Here is a 6,000-nt window from a genome sequence, read left to right as displayed (position 1 = left end):
TTGTTGCCGACCACCTGTATCTCATTCGCAGTCTGCGTGAGCAGCTGACATCCGCTTTCCTTCACACTGCGCAAGTGCGCCGCAGTAAATCCTAGGTAATATGATGTGAAACTACAACGCCCAGAGTGAACGGGGAAGTTTGCGTGTTGCGGTGGAAATTTACCTCGGAGGTGAAGCATGTCAAAATGCATCAACACAATGAATCTAATGTGACGTTTTTAAAAATAAAAAAAGCAAGCACTTGACGGAGTTTGGCTACATTGAGGCTCAATGCAGGAAAAAAGGACATCCGGAGTGGCCAGAAAAGCAGCGCACAACTACCAACACTCACCCGGATTAGCATCAAGGGCTGAATGCTCAACAAATAAACCTAAAAATAATCTAAGTCTTCGAACTAGCGGTGTAAGATGCTGGTTCTGTTCTCGTTGTTGAACCGCCGCAACGCGCTACTGTTAGTAATATTTCACAGACGTAGCGCCGTTTCTGCTCCACCTGCAGTGAACTCTCACGCCGAACCTCTGCTTAAAGCTGCAGCACGTAACTTGAAAAAAAAGAAAAGATATGTAGTAAAACTTTCGCTATCCTAACACAAGACAGATAATCGATCTCCTCTGCCTCCTCCTGTGTTCTTCAGAATTACTCCGCTCGGTCAGAAACAACCAATCAGAACCAGCATTAATCAGCTAGCCAAGCTATCAGGAAGGATTGTTTATTTTGATGCAGCCTGCGTTTGACTTTGAATTAATGTTTCCTTTTTTACGTGACATTATTTGATATAAACAGATGTATTTGACTCATGTATAATTTATGGTATGGAGAGAATTACTATTAAATATTATTTTACTGATTGCTGATTATTCAGTCCTTTTAACTGAATAGCTGCTGTATTGTGCCTGCATGTTTTATGCTTAAATTAGGTGAATTTATTGCCAGATCTTTTTTTTTTTATTATTTTGTCAGATCACATAGTAGCATTTATACCTAACGCAAAAAAAAAAAAAATTAACAGTCAATCCAGGTGATCGGCAGAGATCAGTGATCGGCCTCATTGGTGATTGGTATGGGAATCGGCAGCAGAAAACCTGATCGGAGCATCTCTAATAAATACAAATCATGTGCAGCCATTACTATTGTCATGGAGAAGGGCTTTCTAAAACTCAGTTCGAATAACAATACCACACCATAGTTGCAGGGCAAAGTATTAATAAATCATCAAAAAGAAAAGGCTATGAAAAAGTAGGAAAAATATGCTGTTGATATCTTATGTTTTAACCACAAAATATATTTGACAGTGTTTAAATTAAGTTATTCATTCATTATTAGATTTACAGATGCTACAATCTTAGGCTTTTACATACACCTGCTGAGTATTTGTGTGTCTTAACAATATGCTCCAGATAAAAATAAAAACAGGACATGGCAACATTACGACTAATACCTCAACAAAATGTAAAAGTTTAATGTCAGTTTGTGTTTGTAGTGAACAAGCACTGTGCTTATCCTTCTGGAAGTGGTTTGGAGTTTCAAATACTTAATTTTCTATTTTAAGACCTTGTTCTGCAGAACTTTGAAAATTACTTCATTTGTGGGCACAAAAAAAAAATAGCACCACTTCCCCCCCCCCCCCGTTTCATTTATCTCCAACAAGACTTAATTAGTTATCATATAACTAATCGATGTAAACAAAAATGCAGCACTCAAGATGATTTACCAGGTAAATGTGTGTATCAGATCTATGTCTTTGAGCTGACAACCATCCACACCTTTGTGAATTTGAACTTAAAGTAAGGTTTAATTTGGGAGGAAAAAAAAATAGCACGTACTTTCAGCGTCTGTGACCGTCTTGAAGAGCTGTAGTAGCTCCTAGCTTGAATGTTATGGTCAACTACTGTAGCTTTAGTGAGAGGGCAGGTGGTTAAAATGCCACCAGCATACTCCAGCCACATTAATAAAACACGCAGAACCACAGCAGCAGGGTGTTTTGTGACTCCGGCCACGTGTTTGACAATTTTTCAATGATGTTTGCAGCTTCTCAGATTGAAGCTAGCTTAGTTAGTGCCTAGCATGCTGCTAACTAGCTAGCTGTAACACAGAGCAGCTAACTAGCTAGCTGTAACACAGAGCAGCTAATAGCTTGCTTAGAAGGAGCTCTTACCAGATCGCGGATCCACGAAGATCTTTATCCGTGCTGCCAGGTGTCCTTCGAGGTTTATCAGCTACAGCTCTTTGTGGTGAAACGATCACGTAATACACGTTGCACTCCTTTCTCTTTATTTGTCAGGAATAAAATAGAAACCACTTCACATACGTCTTTCTTCCTTCTTCCTCATTAAAAACAGCCAGGAAGCAGTTTTCAACCTTTGTGGTCTCAGAACCGGTGCTGGACCTCTCGATCAGAAACCCTTGCGTGTTTTTCTCCTCGACGAGGGGCAACTTGGCATGTAATTAGCCGGACTGCGGAGCTAGCTCTAGATCCGCCTCCATTATCTCGATTTGCGTATTTACGAACAATGAGCACGGACTTTTGCGTACGTTACACAACCGTCTCCCAACAGCCAATAACAAGATGCGGGGACTCCAAGAAAGCCCGCCCCCTAACGGTCTCCCGGCTCTGGGCTGGCTGCTGGGGCGGTAGCACGACTCCCCGTGGACTGGTGCACTGTGGTTCCCTCCCTGCAAAGGTTCAAAGCCCCTGAAGGTTGCAGTGACAGTGGCACCTCGGATGACTGAAGCCTTCCCCTGTGCTCGTTCATAATCCTACTGTCCGTATTGCACTAGCAGCTGCTGTCACAGGAACCCCAAAGAAACTCTGGTGGAGTTGTGTGGGGGTTGGGATTGAAAGGGTTAAGTTGCTTACACCATTTTGTGTGCAGGACTTTAAAATGGCGCCTCCCTTCCTGGTGCCTGTCTATCTGAAAACCCCTCTGGTGGGGTAGGTATGTGCAAGATCTGGATCACAATAGAAAAGGAGTACCTTGAAGGAAAAGTGTTCTAAGCCCAGTCCTGACTCAGATGAACAGGAATTTATTCAGAACCACACAGTTCATATTTTTCCTTTATGGTCTAACATAATTGTTTTCACCCCACAAGAACAGGTGTCACAGACTAGATCGTTGGACACCTTTAAATGTCTCCTTTTGGCTTTTGCTTTTGCCTCTCTCCCTCTTTTCCTGAGCTGGGTTAATAACACTTGTACCAAGCAATCAATATGTTACAACCTATGAATACAAGACTGGATCAAAATGAGTTTATATCAGAAATTAATTTGTACAAATCTTCCACAGTCCACCCCTGATGCTCTGGTAGCGCAGCTCCCCTCTGTAAGCATGCATGATGGTTCCCTCCTTGCAGAGGCATGTGTGCTCCGCGGCTTGCAGTGGCACAGTTTCCATTTGTCAGTGAAGTCCTCACCAGAGACTCAGCACTCTCCTGTGCACTCCCATAACCATCCTGTCTATGGTGGTTCCCTAACTGCAGTCACAGACCAAAAGGCTGATTTGTGGTAAAAAAAATAAAAAAAAATTGGCATTTAAAGGGTTAACTGCTCACAGCCATTTTGTGTGCTGGACTTGCCATAAAATGGTGGCTCCTTACCTAGTGCCGGTCTACTTGAAAACCCCTCCAGTGGAGTAGGGTTGTGCAAGGAATAGATCACAGAAAAATCACACACTGGAAGAAAAAAAAAGTCCTAAAGCTTCCTTCTGACTCCGATGAACAGAACTTATACAGAACCACACAACTGTAAATGTTCACCTATTGCACATAATTTTAAGCCCACAAGGATAATTGAGATACTTTTTTTTAAAAATCCATAATAGACAATGGATTTTTAAATCCATTGTCTATTTTTTCCTCTTTTCTGATCAAGGCAGGCCATACAAGCCACAGCAATTGTTCACAAAGTGGGGCAAGAAGCTGACAGCTGGGTTGCTAACTTTAGCATATATAATGAATGAAAACTAGAATTTAAGATAATTAAAAAATTGGCATCTGTGTTAGTATTGGGTCAGTGTTCCGGTTTTATCTATGCGACTCATTTTAGGGGCATTTTGTCAGGTCAAGAAAAAAAGGACATTGAATTCCACCCCACCCCAATGCTCTATGATTCTCTTGGCTGGTTTGGAGGAGCCGGTCATGTGACCCCCTCTCACCAGTTGCCCCCATAGTTTCTTCCTTGCAGAAGGCATATAGGCACTTCAGACTCTGGTGAAAGGAGTCCTCTGTTCAATAAGGTCCTTTCAAGGACTCCAGTGCTGCCCAGTGCCATTTCCTATCCATTCAATCTATATTTCTCCAGTAAGTGCAGTCACTGCACACCTGGATTAACTTGTCTGGATGTCTGGCATTTAAAGGACTAAGTTGCACACAGTCATTTTGTGCGCATGACCTTCCATAAAATGGAGTCTCCTTTTCTAGTGCGGGTCTTTCAGAAAACCCCTACAGTGGTATTGGCATGTGGAAAAAATGTGGTCACAAAAAAAGAGAAAAAAAAGTACAGTGTAGGAACACTATCTTAAATCTTGACTTAGATGACTAGGAAATGATAGATGTGCTTAAAGTTCTGTAACCACACAGTTCTAACTTTTTACCAATGTCCACATCATTGTCTTTGACCCAACAAGGGTCAAATAAGCCACTTAAATTCCACATGATCTTCATCCATCCTATGCGTACTTTGCACTTGTACTTTTTCCTGATGAAATGGGACCATGCCAGCCACAGTAATGTAAAAGATTCATCCGGAGAAGGAAAAAAAAGGCTTACTGAAGTGGAACAGGCTTGAATAACCACCCTTTATGTACAAACCAATCCATGAATGTTAGCTTAAAAGTAGTAATTTGCGTCATTACAGTTTCAGCAATGTTACTCAATTATGAGTTAGCTGAATTACCAGTTCAACAGGGGTTGCACAGTGACGCAGCTGGTAGCACCGTTGCCTTGCAGCAAGAAGGTCTTGGGTTCAACTCCTGGCCCGGAGTCTTTCTGCATGGAGTTTGCATGTTCTCCCTGTGCTTGTGTGGGTTCTCTCTGGGTACTCCAGCTTCCTCTCACAGTCCACAGCCATGACTGTCAGCCATGACTGTCAGGTTAATTGGTCTCTCCAAATTCTCCTTAGGTGCGAGTGTGTGTACATGGTTGTTTGTCCTGTCTGTCTCTGTGTTGCCCTGCGATGGACTGGCAACCTGTCCACGTTGTACCCCGACTCTCGCCCGAATTGTCTTGCTGGAGATCGGCACCAGCACCCCTCCCAACCGCACTAGGAACAAAGGTGTAAGTGGATGGACGACAGATCAACTAGATTAGGGTGTCTAAATAGAAAAAGATATTGAGGTTCAACTGTAAAATAAAGTTTTAAAAGATCTTGGAACAGACAAATTGACAGCATTTCTCTCTTTTTTTTGTTTAAAACTAAACTGGGTTTGGAAAGAAACCCCTTCCACACATTTTTAAAGTTTTGGAAATGTCCTTTCCATTACATCACTGAAAAGACCAAATCAACTCGTCATTTGCTTTTTACATTTAAAACATGCAAAAAATAATTAAAAACTTTAATCTTTGAGCCTTCCTTGCAGCAAGAAGATCCTGGGTTTGAATCTCAGCCTGGGGTCTTTTGTTTCTCCCCATGCACGTGTGGGTTCTCTCAAGGTACTCTGATTTTCTCCTACAGATCAAAATCAAGTGTGGCCTAAAGAGCCCTAAAGTATGTGTGTGCGCGCATGGTTGTTTGTTGCCCTGTGGTGGATTGGCGACCACAGGGCAGTACCCTGTCCCTTGCAAGGTACACCATGCAAGAGGCACGGTGAGAGAGACACCAGCCTCTCTCACCATGCCTTGCGAAGACAAGCAGGCATAGGCAATGGATAGATTGATAGACTTTGATGGAAGAAAAATGTAAATGACCACCATCTGTCCAAACTAATAAAACCAGCAACCAACCAATTACTTCAGCTCAGTCAAACAAATGTTAACAGTACCATCAACGGTTTTAAACTAGGGCTG

At 42.3% G+C, this 6,000-nt stretch overlaps 1 protein-coding gene across 1 annotated transcript in view; it reads right to left on the bottom strand.

Annotated features, from left to right (window-relative positions):
• znf1035 (zinc finger protein 1035) overlaps positions 1-2,682 on the bottom strand; it is a 26,472-nt gene extending 23,790 nt beyond the window's left edge. The window contains exon 1 of the mRNA XM_015038312.1: positions 2,156-2,682. The gene's annotated coding sequence lies outside the window, so the exon portion shown is untranslated. The remainder of the gene's footprint in view (positions 1-2,155) is intronic.
• Positions 2,683-6,000: the final 3,318 nt, after the last annotated feature.

The sequence above is a fragment of the Poecilia latipinna genome, unplaced genomic scaffold (assembly GCF_001443285.1).
Source record: "Poecilia latipinna isolate Pla-1442-1.1 unplaced genomic scaffold, P_latipinna-1.0 Scaffold437, whole genome shotgun sequence".
Classification (NCBI taxonomy): domain Eukaryota; kingdom Metazoa; phylum Chordata; class Actinopteri; order Cyprinodontiformes; family Poeciliidae; genus Poecilia; species Poecilia latipinna.
This window is presented reverse-complemented; position numbering and strand designations above follow the sequence as displayed.